Here is a 17,796-nt window from a genome sequence, read left to right on the forward strand (position 1 = left end):
GTAGCATTATTGCTACAATACTGGATCCCACCATCTTTTTGGCGTCGTTGCCGGGGAAGCGTCAGAGTATTAGTAATTGTTGCTTTTCTTCTATTTTCCTACTCTCGCCTTCTGCCAAGTAGTTTATTTCATTTCCATTTTGCAAAAGTAGCATAGACATTTCCTGCTTTCATAGATTAACATTTCCATTCCGCAATTTCAATTTTGCAAGAACAGATTAGCATTTCAATTCTGCAAGTGTAGACTAGCATTTCCATTCCTGCAATTCCATTTGAGCAAAGTAGATTAGTTCTTTCCTGCTTTCATTTCAATTCTGCATTTTCATTTCAGCAAGATAGTTAGTTGTAGATCAATCTGTTTCAGTTTTTGCAGGTGCCAGAGAAAAAAACAAAAGCAATCAAAAGTCTTTCCATTTCATGCCTCATAGGAACCGAGATAAAACAGGCAAATTCTTACCCAACACCCCCACTACATCACTGAGTCACCCTTCTCTCTTCTTCGGTGACAATGATCCAGAAGAACCTATAGGTGAACCTCCTGAGATATACAAAGATCCTATAGCAGAAGAAGAATTAGAGACCATCTCATCTTAAGCTATGGCTGACAATAGAGGAGAAGATGAGAGAATAGAAGGTGCCTTCCCCATCCGAGAGACCAATGGAGACATGAAAATGAAGAACATTAGCCCCTCCGCTTCACCTCACTTCCACGGACTGACTACTGAAGATCCTGATACCTTCCTGTTTGAGTTTGCTGTCCTTTGTCGAACCTATGACTATACTGAAGATGAGAAAAAGTTGAAACTCTTCCCTTCAACTCTTAAGGATGCACCATTACGCTGGTTCATGGGCTTACCTGGGAACAGTATCACCACTTGGGCTCAGATGCAGCAAGCTTTCAACACTAAGTACCGGGACTACTGTAGGTCCAAGGAAACCAAGGGAGAAATCTTTCGGATGACCATGGGAAATGATGAGTCCTTAGAGGATTATGAGGAAAGGTTCCAACTTAGCTATAAACGGGCCAGGTGCACACTTGACCCTGAATCCCTCAAGTTGGTCCTGCTCCGAGGAGTCCCTGAAGACCTCTTAGATACCCTTCACATGTTAGCTAGAGGAGATATTTACCGACTGCCTTATGAGGACATAAAGACTGTGTTTAGAAACCACTCTAGGGCAGCCCGGAAACGAGGTAGAGGAAACCTCTTCTCAGCTGGTATTCCTTTCTCCAAAAATGAGTTTGCAAATCAATTAGAGGATCTCAAAAGTGAGGTGAGACAGACCATTTCCATGCAACTTGATACATTCAGGATCCAGCAAAAGGAGGAAGAAGCTGAGAGGGCCTTGGCTATCTTCTGCCCTAGGTGTACAAGGAGACACCCTAAGAACGAATGCCCATTACATTCGATTGAAGTATGTTTCGTTTGTGAGGAGGACCATCCCACAAATCAATGTCCAACCTTACCTGGGCTTAAAGCCATGTATCAAGGGATAGAAGCCCCCACCGAACCTCTCTATTTCCTCAACCAAAGGAGGCCACAAGGACCTAGACCTTACCAGCAGGGGATGCAAGGGGCACCCCAAGCTTATTACAGCCCCAACCAATCTACTCCTATGCCTTCCTGGGGTCCCCCTGCTCATCCTTCCTAGTCTGTGCCCCCTCCATGGTCTTATCCACCTCAGTACCATACTCAACCCACTACTCATCCGTAACACTCACATGCCCAGCCACAGCCTCAATGGAATGCACCTCAGTCGGGGTGGAGGCCCCAGTACAACACTCCTCCTGCCATTTTGCCTCCACCACCAGTTCAACCTCAACCATTACCTCCTGCTCCTCCAAGGCAACCTCAAATGCTTGCTCAACCGAACCCGAACCCCAACAACAGACAGGCCCAACAGGTATACACTGGGGAAACATCATGCCCTACCTATGCTGTGGAGATCCAGGAGATCAATCTGCGATCTGGAAAGACTGTTCCGGATCGCCAACCTCCTCCCCTAGAGGATGAGGAAGACAAACAGGAAAGTGAACCAAAGGCTATTCCACCCTTTCCTGAGAGACTAACAGCCACCACACAACCCAACCCAGAGGAGGATGAGCTTCTGGGAGAGCTTAAGCAGTTGTGTGTGAAAATACCACTTCTCCAAGCCATCAAAGATGTACCGACATACAACAAACTGGTTAAGGAAAAGTGTTTCAGACACCCAGGCAGGCGAAAGAGAGATGCTTCAACCATTAATGTCTTAGGACAATTGTCTGACCTTATGTTAGGACAAGTCATCTGCCCAAAGTATCTAGATCCTGGGAGTCCTGTAGTAGATGTCCACATCAATGGCACCATCATACCTCACACTTTGATTGATCTGGGGGCTGCCATTAATGTGATGACCAGGGATACCATGCTCAAACTCAACCTTCAGGGTTCCTTGAGGAAGACCTCGACAGTCCTACAACTAGCAGATCACTCCACCATGACTCCCGAAGGGATTGTGGAGGATGTCTTGGTCTCTCTTGACTCTTGGGAATACCCTGCAGATTTCTTGGTGCTGCAACCAAAGGCAAAGCTTACTAGATACCCTCTCATTTTGGGAAGGCCTTGGTTAGCCACTGCAGATGCTTACATAAGTTGCTGTGCAGGAAACATGACCGTCAAAAATGGTCCTATGTCCAAGCAGCTAGTCCTATACCCTCCTGCCCAACCCTCATTAGAGCGTGACTTACCACTTTGGTTGGACGAAGGAGAAGAAGATGAGGTGTACTTAGCACCTTTGTGCACCCTAGACACCACTAGAAGAGACCCCCCAACCGAGGATGATTTGATTGAGACCTTGATCCAGAATCCACCTCCCAGTGCACTATCCTTAGAGAAATTGGTGGAGGATGCCCAAGCCAGCACCTTAGTGGACCTTTGTGCAACCAACCCTGTCACTCCCAGAGTCAAGAATGTGCAGTTCGGCCCTTAGAGGATGTTAAAGATCAGCTCCTCCCTCTCTCCTTCTCAGGAAAAGGAGCTGTGTAGTCTGTTGGCCAGTCATCTACATGCTTTTGCTTGGAGATATAAGGAGATGAAAGGAGTCCATCCTTCGGTCTGTACCCATCACATTTACATCAAGGAGGATTGTAAACCGGTTAGGCAACCCCAGAGGAGAATTAATCCAGCCCTTAAGGACATTGTTAAGGAAGAACTGCAAAAACTGTTGGATGCCGGACTCATCTACCCCATCTCGGATAGCGAATGGGTGTCCCCTCTGGTGTTGGTTCCCAAGAAAAATGGGAAGTGGAGAATCTGTGTGGACTACCGAGAACTGAACAAAGCTACCAAGAAAGACCATTTTCCTCTAGCTTTCATAGATCAAGTGTTGGATGGACTGGCAGGAAAGAAGTTCTTCTCTTTCCTAGATGGGTTTAGCGGGTACAACCAAATCCAAATCAGCCTGGAAGACCAAGATAAGACCACCTTCACTTGTCCTTGGGGTACCTTTGCCTACCGAGTTCTTCCCTTTGGGATATGCAATGCTCCTGCTACCTTCCAGAGAGCTGTCTTGAGCATCTTCTCGGATCTGGTCCATGATGCAGTGGAAATCTATATGGATGACTTCACTCCTTATGGGTCCAACTTCCAGGAAGCATTGTCCAACCTGGGAAAAGTCCTAACCAAATGCATTGAGATGAACCTGTCCCTTAGTCCTGAAAAATGTGAATTCCTGATGACTGAAGGGACCGTGCTTTGCCATACCATTTCTTGCCAAGGGTTACAGGTGGATCCTAGCAAAATTGCTCTCATCAAGAAGGTTCCACCTCCTCAAAAGGTAAGGGATGTTCGGAGTTTCTTAGGATTAGCAGGGTATTACAGAAGATTCATTAAAGACTTCAACAAGCTAGCCTCGCCATTGTTTGGCCTGTTCGCAAAAGATGTGGAGTTTAAATGGACTGACGATTGTCAGAGGGCTTTGAATGAATTAAAGGACAAGTTGGTGTCTGCCCCAATATTGAGAGGTCCAAACTGGGCCCTACCCTTCCACATCCACACTGATGCCTCGAACAAAGCCATAGGGGCAGCTTTAGGACAAGTTGAACAAAAACTTCCATATGCCATTTACTTTGTTAGCAAAAACTTATCCAAAGCTGAATTGAATTACACTGTAACTGAAAAAAAATTCCTGGCCGTGGTCCATGCCCTGAACAAGTTCCGACATTATATCACTGGCTATCAAACATTTTTACATACTGATCATGCTACAATTAGATATTTAATGAATAAACCAGATGTGAATGCTCGTATTATTAGATGGTTACTTTTGTTGCAGCAGTTTGATTTGACCATTGTTGACAAACAAGGTAAAGAAAATGTTGTTTCTCACTTTTTATCTAGATTGGACTTGTCTGCAGATGAGGATGGAACAGTGGATGACCAGATGCCCGATGAACATCTGTTTGCTATCTCAGTACTCTCTCCATGGTTTGCTGATATAGCAAACTACCTTGTTTCAGCACAGTTCCCTCCGCACCTATCCTCAAGAGAGAAGAGCAGAATCATCAGAAAAAGTACCTAATTTACTTGGATCGGGGGCAACCTGTTTAAGCTTGGCCCTGATCAGATCTTAAGGTGTTGTGTAAGGGAGGAGGAAGTCTTTGATATCCTCCTCACCTGTCATGATGGGCCTTGTGGAGGACATTTTGCAGCAAAGAGGACTGCCTTCAAAATCCTGCAGGCACGCTACTATTGGCCCACACTTCATCAAGATGTCAGAAGATATATCAGCCAATGTGATCGATGCCAAAGAATGGGGAAACCGACTCAAAGGGATGAGATGCCTCTCCAACCTCAAGTGACTCTTGAGCCATTTGAGAAGTGGGGTATGGACTTTGTGGGTCCAATCAACCCTCCTTCAAGGCAAAGGTCTTACATCATTGTGTGCACTGACTACCTGACAAAGTGGGCAGAAACCAAGGCAATCAAAGCAGCAACAGAAGAAAAGGTGGCTGAGTTCTTAAGGGAAAACATCTTCTACAAGTTTGGCTACCCAAGAGAGCTAGTCACCGATCAAGGAAGCCAGTTCACATCCAACTTAATTGAAGACCTACTAGCTCATCACAAAATCAAGCATAGGACTTCCACCCCCTATCATCCTGAGGCAAATGGGCAAGTGGAAGTCACCAACAGAGCATTGGAAGGGATTTTGACTAAGGTGGTGAGCAGCAGTAGGAAAGATTGGGCAGATCGCCTGGTTGAGGCCACATGGGCTTACAACACCACTTGGAAGACCACAACCAGCTTCACACCTTATGAGCTGGTCTATGGGAAGAGAGCTTTGCTGTCAATTGAATTTGAATACAACACTTTGAAGTTGGCAGCTCAGCTGGACCTAGATCTCAGCCATGCACAACAAGAAAGGTTATTGCAACTGAATGGACTAGACGAGCACCGAATGCAGGCCCTCCTTCACTCAGAAGTGGTTCAACTTCAGAGAAAGGTGTGGCATGACCAACACCTCAATGACAAGCAATTCCAGCCAGGAGATTGGGCACTGTTGTATGACTCCAGGCACAAACATTTCAAGGGGAAGCTGAGAACCAGATGGCTGGGACCATATGCAGTGGAAAAATGTCATGACAATGGATCTGTTCTTATTCAGACCATTGATGAGGAGGCCATCCCCATGCTTGTCAATGGGCATCGACTGAAGATCTACAGGAAACCTCTCTTAAGACGAGTTCATCAAAACCGTGGAGAAATCAGTGTTGGTCATAGAGAAGGGTTCTGCCTCTGCTTTGGGCATACCCTGAAAGATCTAAAAAAATAAATAAATAAATAAAGATCCTTGGGTGAAAACCTTTCTGAGGCTCCCAAGGCAGGTGGTAGGGGTGAAAACCTCATTGAGGCGCCCCTATTGTCTTTCAAAAAAAAAAAAAAAAAGAGATTTGAAAAAGATCCTTGAGTGAAAACCTCTCTGAGGCGCTTAAGGAAGATGGCAAGGGTGAAAACCTCATTGAGGCGCCCCTGCTATCTTTCAAAAAAAAAAAAAAAAAAAAAAAAAGGAAAAGAGAAAAAAGAAAAAACAATAAGCAAAAAAGACAGGGACAGCAAGTTTATAATGTGGAAATGCATGCAGGTTGCAGCTGTTCTATGAAGGGGAGGAGGTCTCTCAACTCAAAGTCAAGGATCCTTATCATGCTGCTAGGAGACCTCACCAGCACCTCCTCCAAGAATACTCATCTTCTCCAAGGTATGGGCACGATTTCATCACAGCTTAGTCTTCTACAGGAAGTTACAGACTTTCTACAGGAAGTTACAGACTTTCTACAGGAAGTTCTGTATTTCTACAGGAAACTTCCTGTAGAAGTTTTGGACGGCCCAGAACTGATTGTATGAGGAGATTTAATGACCAAGGTCCGGTATGGACGCATGCAAGCTACCATTTTCTCCCTCACACACTGCTGTCACCTCCTTCTACGATCCCTATCGACATGCAATGAAGATACCTGCACAATCAAAGCAGATCATTGAGTTATCAAGAGAAAGCAATTTTTAAATGAAAAAAGACGTTGACACGCCATGCCATACCCATCCCAGCTATCCAAGAGCTCTGTGAGTGCGATCGTGAGGCCACTGTCTTCATCATGCAGCATGCACCCGAGGAGGAAAAAATGCTACAGGACATCCTGCAGGGGTCCCGTAGCAGTTAAGCCAACTAGAGTGTACACCATTCAAGCACCTGCAACATGCAATGAAAACGCAGGCACATGCAGCCGAGTCATAAGCTTCATCGTTAGCGGCCTGTGAATAGGAACCTCCGGGCCTGTGCAATCAAGCAGCAGCAAACAAATCTAGTCATCGTCGTCCAAGAGCCTGGAAAATCGTGTTGCGGCCGCACAAGTAAGTGCCTCGCCCTTTCTTCCGTCGAATTGCATGAATTTTACTTTGAAATGTTTGCAAGTGTGAAGTGAATGGGTTGAGCAGTCGTATGGCCATTCGATTGGCCACGTCGACTAGTCAGATGGTCTAGTCGGATGATAAATGGTGGTCGTGGCAAAAGGAATGGGCAGTGCACACGTGAGAGCCATCCAGTCGGGGAGAAGCGCGTTTTAACAGAAATGACGGCGGCGGATCTGCAGAGAATGATGCGGCAGTAAGGGAACTTGCAGAAGAATGATGGAGTGACGTCGTCCAACAGTCCGACAGGGACAACTCACCCCCGCGCCACGGATTCCACCGGATTCAAATCTAATCGGCTAGATTACCACCCCACGCATTTATCATTCGCCGTTTGAAAGTCGAGTGAGCATCTGGATTCCTCTGAAGCTCGACACTCCAAGTCTTCGGCCGTTCAAACGCCTGTTAAGCAGCACAGAGAGCGCAGACCCACTGCAGTATCCTCCAGAATTCATGCGCTGCTTCTACAGGAAAGCTGCTTCTACAGGAAATTGGGTTCCTCACGTCAAAAGGTGGCGGATTAAAAAGGTAAGCCTGAACCTTCCATGCAATTGGTTTTGAGGGTGGTAGAGTCGACGTTCTACAGTTTGGTCGTAAAAAATTGCAAGTATTGTCTGTCGTTTGCATGAATTGTCGTCCTACAGGATGTGAGTATAATTAAGCTGTGTTAAGTTTATCGGGAGATAAGTTTTCGTTAATTGTATGCGTGACAAAGGCTTAATTCTACGCTCTGTCCCAGTAGGCCAATTTTCTTCCGCACCCGCCACCTCCAGCTAGCGCAGCAGTTTTTCACCATGCCGGGTGGGTTAATCAGAAGGGAACCAACCGAATCAACAAAGCTAAGAGAGAATCCTGAGGTGGTGGAACTGTTCATGCAAACGCAATGGATGTCGTTCTGCGACAAATTGCAGGGCTATGACGATGAGGTGGCAGAGGAGTTTTTGCAAGCTCTAAAGCCGAAATCCAAAACATTGGCCACCGTCAACTTCAGGGGTTTGAGTCTCAGACTCACCCCACAATTCATCAGCCGAGTTACTGAGCTCCCAATGGGATTACCATGGGATAAAGAAGAGAGGAAATTGGGCCAGAAGGCTAAGAAGGAATTCTTCCCCCCAGAGGAGGAATTCTTAGAAGATGAAAATGGGGTTCGTAGAACCAGCTTACTGCCACTTTGGAGTGAAGTTAGCCTTCAGATTATGAAGTAGATCACCTGTGAAGGTTAGTTTAGCATTGTATACGGGTACCATTTTCGGTTACTCACTGAATTAGGGCATCAGATGGACCTACCTCTAGAAAACAAACTAAGTATCCCCTACTTTCTACTACAGTCTATGATTGAATGTGCCACCAAGTTAAAAGAAGGCACACCAGACCAGGTAGCCCACCATGGACTCATTAAACTCCTCGTGGAGGATGCGCTCCACACATACAAGGTTCCTCTCTCATGGGAAGCCTTCAGAAATTTGACCAAGGATGGTGATATAAAGATGTTGACCGAAGAGCTCGGTTCATCCAGCAGTGAGGAGAAGGAGTCAGTGCCCGCAGGGAAGAAAGAAAAAGGCCAGAAGACCACGACCACAGAGCAGAAGAAAGAGCAAAAGAAGAAACAAGAGAAAAAGGGTGCCAAAGAGAAGGATGACACACCCATGTTGATGGCCAGAGAGAAAAGATTACAAAGCAGAGTGGACAAGACTGAGCAGTTCCACATCAGCAAAGGCACCTCGACAGCAGCCTCGACCAAGTCAAAAAGTAAAACACCCTCAGCAAAGCAACCTAAAGTGGTGCCACCTGTTCCTATAGGTAAACCGAAACAGGATTCTACAGGAAGCCAGAAATCAACTGAAAAAGGGTCTTCTACAGGAAGCCCTGAGAAAGAGAAACCCAAGGAGAAGAAAGCTGACATTCTTGCAAGGGAGGTAGCAGCTGTGCTGGCTGCCCTCAGTACACCTCCTAAGCCCAAGGAAAAGAGAAAGAGGGAGGCCCCTCTATATTTTAGAGCTCGAAGAAGTGTGAGAATAAAGACGGGCAAGCCACAGCCTCCGTCCAGCAGCCCAATCACTATAGATGATGCCCCTACTTCGCCCAACGAGAGGTTCCCCTCAAGGATATCAGTCACCTATGAGAGGGGGAGCCTGAAGAAAACTACTTGGAAAGAAAGTTTAGACCAATTGGCTTCAAAAGCTCGGCTACAGGATGCTGAGGATGCTCTACAGGAAACCTTAGCCCGGCTTAAGGAGACCGAGAGGATGGAAAGAGAAGCACCCTCATCACCACCGAGGGAGGGCGAAGTAGAGCCACCAAAAGAAGTGGAGAAAGAGTATATTCCAGAGCCTAGCCCTCAGCCAAGTCGGAGTTCATATTACAACTTCTTAGAGGCTGGAAAAATTATACCTTAGAAATTCACTGTGCCACTGTGCTTTGCATTGGAGGAAGAGAGAGTACATACACACACGTGGATGAAAATAGCCAAGTCAAAAGGTGTGGTGGACATAGGCCCCTTGGAAGAGCAGCTCAAGGAGGCCAGAAGTGAATTAGCCATGGCTAAACACGTGGCAAATTGCCAACGAGTGTTCCTACAGGAAGAAAACGAAAAGCTTAGATTGCAGCTACAGGAGTTGAGGACAGGAACAGGTACATTCTCCGGGGACACCACAGTAGAACAGCAAGGCAAAAAGGAACTGCAAACCGGTCTTGGGGAGCCAACATTGCATCTACAGGAAGCAGAACAACAAGCACAAATTGAGGCGCAAGCTCTCAGACAACAGCTGCAGCAGAAAGAGGCACAATTGGCCTCAATGGCCAGTTGGCCCATGGATGCTATACAATGCAGACAGCCGGCCAAATCCTATGGCCTGTACCTGAAAGACCAATGGCTGCAATTTCAAATCAATACCTTGGCGCAAAGAGGTATCTCTCAGCTCCAAGACCCACAGCAATTCACTGAATTATGCAGCACCATTTCATCAGAGGATAAGGCCAAATTAGCGGAGTTCTACCTCCATAATTTGGCCCTGCCTAATGTAATTTCATGGGATCCCAATACGACCTTAGGAGATATGCAATTAATGGCATTTGCCTCATGGTTAAACCATGAGGACAAAAGAGCAGCAGAAGCCAAAGCGGTCATGAACTGAGAGCTGAATGAGCCATTGCTAATTAGAGCAGAACCAGGGGATCCAGTTGCACTAATCTCGGCACACCAACACTTGTCCACTGACCCTCAAGCTTCATTGAGATATATGGATCAGCAGGCCCAAGCCATAGCGCATTTTGAGCACATGGAGAGACTGTTAGGAGACAACGTTGTCCAAGCTTGCACCCACCGATGGAATACATTGGCCCAGAGTCTGAAAATCAGAGAGTATCATACCCCAACTTGGATGAGGGAAGCTCTAGTATGGGTGGCCCTCTATAAGAAATCCATGCAAAACCTCCAGGCCAGCTAGATTGGCCTCAAGCTAAGCCCACCACTGCTGCTAGGATTGATAGAAGGCAGCACAGAGAAGGATGATAATGAACAGTGGGAAGAGGTGAACAGAAAGGCTGGGTTCCATATCAGCAAGGAGGACACTAATACAGAGGCTTGGGATGTAAGGGTGGCAGTAAAGGCAATGAAGGATGAGGAGCTGGACTAGTTGCTCAAGGATGAGCAAATATTTTAGCTGGGAGGTGATGATGAGCCCCAAATTTGGTAACATTTTGGGCTCATTTGGCCTACTTACCCTTGCTCAACCCTTCATTTTTCATCACTTGTGCATCATTTTTTAGTATATTCATGTTATTTGTCGGAAGGAGGGCAGTCACTATTCCTAGGTGGCTAATACATGTTTATTTCAGGTTTTTTTGACATTAAATGGAGCAAAACCACGCAGATGAAGGCAAGGAGATAGCCAAGGTGGCATTGCAGTTTTGTAGGAAGGTTGTCCACAGCCTTGAATGGCCTTCCTCGTGATGTCCACCCCAACTCCGAGCTCCAACAGCTATCACCACCGAGCTAGAAGGAAGCCAACGGATTCTAAGGGAACAGCAGTTTACTTTTAGTTGGTCAGCCAAACCCCACTAATTTAGGAGGTCAGCTTGGCCCTCATAATGTATAAATATTGAGGTTGTAGTCTTCGATGGAAACTTTTGAACCTTTGTTGCAGATTCTGAATTATGAGCTATAGCTCTGTTTTGCTTCTTGTAAGCCATTTTTGGCATGTTGTTAGACTTATGACTATGATCTTTTAATAAAAGGCAGGCAGATTCGAGTTCAGTTCTGAGTTCTTAGAGGAGCTATAGCTCTCAGGGTTGGGCCCAACCTGAGAGCAATAGGCCTCCTTTCTTTGTATTGTTACTTTTCTTTCAGCATTGTATTTCTTTCCCTTTACATGCATTTGGAAACACAGTTTGCTGAGTTGAATTTCTTGATGTGGTTAAGTAGGTTAGTTTTAGGAACAAAGTTGCTTTCAGTAGTTTAGATTAGAGTGATCAGAGCTCCAAAAAAGGGTTGATTGCACACTCACTTCCACCTCTGTTTAGAGATTGGGATTGCAGCCCGTGCCACCCACCAAAAACACAGTTTTACATGTTCATGCAAGCTTTGACGTAATATTTCCATTTGTAGAAGTGTCCATGCATTTAGATCTTGAGCAATAACTCTTTGTTTCAGCACCATGCATGATTTTCCCTTAAAAACGACATTGCTGTTCTTTGGTTTCTAATAAAACAGTTAGAGTAGGTTGATGACATTTCGGTTGTACGCAAGACAGGGGTGATTTGTTTCATTTACACTGCGCAGCACCACTCCATCATTTCCTTATCCTTCTCAGCCGTGCCTAGGCCATCTACTTATCTCCCAGTTAGATCATTTGCCTCCCAACTCTTCTATCATCCACGTTGTTTTATCTTCTCGGCCTTCCATTGCCTCTACCCTCCTCTAGACCAACCAGCTGTACACACCCCCTCTCCATCTCACCTCTGTGTCCATAAGCCATCACAAGCTCCCCTCCTACCTCTCTATCCACCCATAGAGCTCATTCACTCATCCATCACCCAAAACTCCGATTGCAGAACATCCTGTAGAAATTACGGGACTTCCTGTAGAAATCCTGAGCTTCCTGTAGAATCCCCTGCAGACATCCTGTAGAAGCTTGCAAACACGGTTGCCAGGCATCTGAACTTTGTGAACTCCTGCGGAATGATGTTAGGGATCCCTTAGACCCTCTCAGAGTCCTCCTGACCGTTTTCAAGCCTTCCTCCCCTTGATCTACCCCTGCACAGTCAAGACCCAGTAAGAAGCACAGTCATAATAACTCCCACAACTTGAGAAAAAATACAAAATCATGTTCTCTTCAGATGAAAGTAGTTTAGACACATACATCTCATCTCAATAGAAGTAATGGCATCACTTTTAGAAGTTACGTTCCCACCATTGCATCATAAGGATTAAGCTGGGAGAATTAGGGTTTACTAGGGTTTCCATGTTTTGTTGGCTTTCAGTTCATTCTTGCAAAGTAGGTTAATCTCCTTTGAGATAGCTTTCGTTCATCACTTAAAAAGCTTCTTCTGAGAACATATAGAAGTTGGCTTGATCCCTAGCGGACTTGTGCCAGCTGACCAAGTGACAGCTGCGACAAGAGCTAGTACTTGTGCATACAGCACCGTCGCTTCCAAGTTTGTTACGAACTATAGGGTTGATAAAATTAGAGAAGGAAGCTCCAGGAGTTGTAGCATTATTGCTACAATACTGGAGCCCACCAAGCACCAAGAGAGAGGAGATTCTTGCCAAATCCCATTGAGGAATGAGATATAGATGAATATTTCATGCTAAAGCTTCTAGATGTGATTATAGATAAACTTGGGTGGATTGGTGATTCATGGGATGGATGGGAGATAAAGATCCATCAGAAATAAAAGCTTTGTGGGAAATAAATGCAAGCTTTTATGAGGAAAATCCTCGTGGGAGATAAATACGAGCTTTTCTGAAAAAGGCCTAGGAAAATGGAAACTTCCATAAAACCAGGACACCGCTAATGGAAACTAAATCAGGAAAGAGATTATTAAATACTGAGTGCATCGATCAATTAAGGATAGTTGATCCTTGGTAAGAACCTTGGCTCGGGGGGAATCATAGGTGATTCATGGTTGGGTGGTGGTGGTCTTCTCTCCAGGTGAGATTTTGGTGGAATTCATTTGCGTAAAATCTTCTATATGATGTTTCTTCCCTGTGTTTAAATTTCATTTAGTTATGAAAGAAGTTTTCATGAGTTTCCAAGCTATGAATGAATGAAGGAATTATGTATAATCATTATGTATGATTAGATTTGTCTCTATTAATGGCTGTTATGAGATTCCTTATATGGATGCATGTGATATTATGGCTCATTATTAAATTTTGGGTAAGGATTAACTAGACAATTATGGTACAAATTATTTAGGATAATCATCCAATGTTGTTCCTTTTACTACTGGTGCATAATCTATATGATAACTATATTAATCCGACAAGAAAAAAAGGTAGTAGAACTATGAATTTTGCACGATTAAGGATTCCATTTTATGCATGTGACTTCGTCTCAATCCCGAAGATAGAGGCCTAGTAGGTAGTTGTTATTTTTCTAGGACAAGGGAGCTATGTTAATTAGTTACCTTAAGTTTCTTGTGGGATACCCCTGTATGCTTGTGTGAGACATCTACTGAATCTAAAATGTGATCATTATCATGTTAGGGAAAATAGTATTCCTCCGATGTTGAGTGATACTCCTGGTTAGTTGACAGACATATATGACTAAGACTTCAATGAATATGGAACTGCTATGGAGAAAGGCTACTAGTAATAATGTCTAGAAATTTCCATACCATGCATTCTCAGTACTTTCATACAATATAGCTGGCTTAGCTACTCTGGCATGTTGCCTAAACCTTACCTTCACTAATCCTTCTATCTATTCATGAAGTATGATTCATGACCAGGCTAACCGGAATAGATGCAAGATAACAATTGCATGTAAACCATGAAGAAGTTGTGATCTAAGCTTGAGGACTGATCTAAAGAGTAGGTAGGGTTCACCTCCTTCATGATGTATTTTCAGTTAAGATTTTGAGTGTAGTAGGTGAGATGATCACCATGTATGCAATAATTGGTAAAGTAGATGATGAAAACCCCTAAACTTAATTGTAGATAAAGAAAATTTTAAAATTTTGGAGCCTAGGTGCTAATTTCTAGATGTTGGCTGAGGTACATTACAAATGGCATCAAAGGCAAAGTTCAAAAGTTAAGGCCTATAGAATAATCCACCTTCAAAGCATTTTCATTTATGGGTTTTAAAGTCCCAAGATATTAGAATATGAAGTGGGTAGTATGAGGTTAAGATTAAAATCGAAATCTAAAGTTGAAAAATCAACAACCTTTCATACATGCATTATGGATTGATTTCCATGTGATGTATATAATACATCATGGTTTATATCGTTAAATTTTAAATAGGATACTCGGCCTCATTCATAGTATTTAAATGTCAAGACAAATATATGTATTGGGCATAATTGTTAGTTAATAGTCAATACGTTGACCATCCAAGAAATATTACACCTAGAACAATCACCAAAATAAAACAACAAGAAATACGGGTGTTTAGAGCAATTTCGAAGCACGTTTTCAATCCGGTTTTTACAGAGCACCGTCCAAACGCCAAAATTGTCGATCGTGCAAATGAAAGGAAGGAAAATTTTATTGTTAATGGGAGCATTAAAATCTATTTAATCAAGTTATTATCATAATGGCTTCTAGTGTCGTGTGAAAAATATAGTGGTGCTCATTTGTTTGCTATCATTCCTTTTGCCCTCTGTTCCTCGTCACCTTCTAAAGCACCTACAACATGATATGGAGGTGATAAAATGACCAAAGGAGAAGCATGTTTATCTTGTATGACATATTTTGTCCATATAAAGAAGTGCTACAAAAAAAATGCTTCTGCCGATACTTAGAAGTAATAACAACGGATTTCGATGCGGATTCATGGATGGAAAAAATTCCAACCATCTCAGCAATCTACGGATAGTCCAATAGGACGCCATGGGTCTGTCTGTATTATTTTTTAATTGCCACAGGTGTGTAAGCCATGCCAAAACAAAGGTAGTGGTTTTCATTTGATTTTATGGAGAAAATCACGTTAGTAAACGTTGTTTCCTATTTTCAATTTGCTTTACTGTATGTGTGAAGGAACAAAAAACTAAGGAATGGATAATATCATCTGAGGCATTATTATCGTGAGTGTGGATAGATGTTATCATAAACTTGTCGATAAGGGTGGGCTGGAATGAGTTTTGTTTTACGATAATTCTTGCATGAAGGATTCTGAAAAAATTGTAAGCCCGGTTTCCTTGATAAGAGTGATGGTTTTTTTATACGGCTTTTCCGCCTGTTTCACCACAGTTTCGGAGGGATAAAGTAAGTCGTAGCATGGTTGTTTATTTTTGAACAGGTGAGAATGCCTATCCACGAATTCAAGACCTTGGATAATGATTATCCTTAGGGGTGAGATAGAGTTATTGATGCTCCACTGTATCCATACGATCGCCATACTATTTTCTTTTCCTTGATAATGTTTATCCTTATCGTTATGGTGTGATTATCTAGGTAGCAGTTATGCATTAAATAAGATAGTAGATCGATGTCCCAAGAATCACTATGACAAATACTTAGAGTATGAAGCAGTATCCATTCATTTTTGGGATGGATATGATTTGGCATAATTCTTGTGTTTGGTGCTTTGTTTGTACGTGTGCCATGGCTTGGGGTTTGGATAAGTATATATATCTACATTATTTTTTTCGGTTGATATTAAGTAATTATCACTTGTTCCATTCTTAGTCCATTGTTATTAAAATTTCGCATGAAAATTTATACCATTAGGCACATAAAGCCAGAACCTCTCAGCGATCGAATAAGTTTTTGTGTGTTCCAAGAATGTCTTCCGATGTTTGGGAATCTCAATAAGGCAAAAGAATATGATTGAATAGTTGTCAAGTGCTTGAAGCCTCTTCCTTGTTCAAGGCGGACAATAGACAATTTTTTTTGCCTCGTAAGATCATAAATGGTTATCATGCTCCCCCTACCACTCATGAAGTGTCGGGCGTCAGGTTCACCTAAAAAGGTGGACACAACGAGCTTTAATCATGTTTGGAAGAGAAGGATGGCATGCTCGCTCCAAGAATTGACGAGGAAATAAGTAATATATTGTGTTGTGTGAAAATATGTCATGGAATCCTCTGTGATCCTTGAAAGGGAAGAGGATCAATGGTCTATGACTTCTGTGAAGGTTAGGAGATTAATGGACAAACGCAGAGCAAGCGATGTTATTGGAATTATTCCTCTTGTAGAAGTGTGAGTGTGTTCACATGATCTAAGTAAGCCTAATTTAGATAGATGTGTTGACACCTAATTAGAGGGATTGGGTGTACAACTGTAATTAATGTAAATAAATAATAGAGAAGATAGAGAGTCATTGAGAGATGAACTGAACAGTCACTCCCTCTTGTATGTAATAATGAACAACTTGACATGGTATCAAAGAATGTGCCAATTTTTGGCTTCCTTTTTAATTTGTAACTCCTATTATATTTTGCATTTGTTTTTCGTCATTTGCAGGCTGACATTTCTGTCAAATCCCTGCGAAATCTCATTTATCATTTAATACATCCGTTGAAGTACGTTGCATTGGAGCTAGTTGTTGAAGCCAAAGGTGCTGTAACGACTTGGATTTCCTCCTGCTCTATGTATGGTATATATACCCTTTCGCATTGAAGAGCCATATATCCTTTTTCGTATTCATATATATCCTTTTTTGTATCCCCTTGAGCGAGATCTCAATTATTATAAACCCATATATATAAATATCGTCGGGTCCGATTTTTAATCACATATCGTAAATATCTTGCACTGATCAATACTGCTGCATGCTTGTGATGCGATCATACCCTTCATTAAACCCGCTCAGACACAATTCCCAACGTATCGCTTTATCTGGATCCTTCTCCACCATTGATCTCAAGCTCCAGATCCAACAGCTGACATTGATTTCGCGGGGGATGACTTGCACGGCGGTTACCCACCCAAAAAGTGCCTTTTAATCTCCACCATTAATCATCACCTCAAAATATGACAGTTTTAAGCGATTTTAGGTCCACTAGCTGCACAAGAGTTGCCCGCCCGATACGAGCGGTATTTCTCTCTCCCCTAGTCGCTACGTGTCAATCTCTTAGCGAAATCAGGCTCTCCCCTCTTAATACCACTTACCATTTTTTATCTGCCCAAAGTCCTGCTTGTAACACGAAATCTGCCTTTAGCCGTGGTGATAGCCTGACTTGTTTTGCTTGCGATAACCATTGATTGCTTACCATCGACAACCCTCCTCCATTCATCTCCTCTACCCATCTCTACTATTCATCTCTTAAACATCAAACTCTTGTATACGGGTGAAAGAAGGTGAAACTAGGTTGAACGATGTTGGTATAACGTTGTTGGTATAATGATATGCATTCAATCATATCTATTGTGGGAATAGTTCTCACTCGCAAGGAGAACTATCTTGAGTGCTCCCAAAAGATAAAACACACTCTCATTTTTAATGAGCTATGGAAAGGAGCGGGTGTCAGAGAAGGAGGCGAAGCGCCAGAACAACCTACCTCAGACAAGGAGCTCACAATTTGCGAAAATAAGAACGGCAAGGCCTATGCATTGATTGCACCATCCATAAGCAAAGAGGTGAGTCAACATATTTCACCATTGTCAAATGCTTTTGAAGCCTTACAAAAGTTGAAAAAACTCTATGACTCACACTCTGCGCTTGAAGTTGTTCAACTCATGATTAAACTCT

The sequence above is a fragment of the Pinus tabuliformis genome, chromosome 3_2 (assembly GCF_031772625.1).
Source record: "Pinus tabuliformis cultivar Carrire ecotype Pingquan chromosome 3_2, CPIR1, whole genome shotgun sequence".
NCBI classification, from domain to species: Eukaryota; Viridiplantae; Streptophyta; class Pinopsida; order Pinales; family Pinaceae; genus Pinus; species Pinus tabuliformis.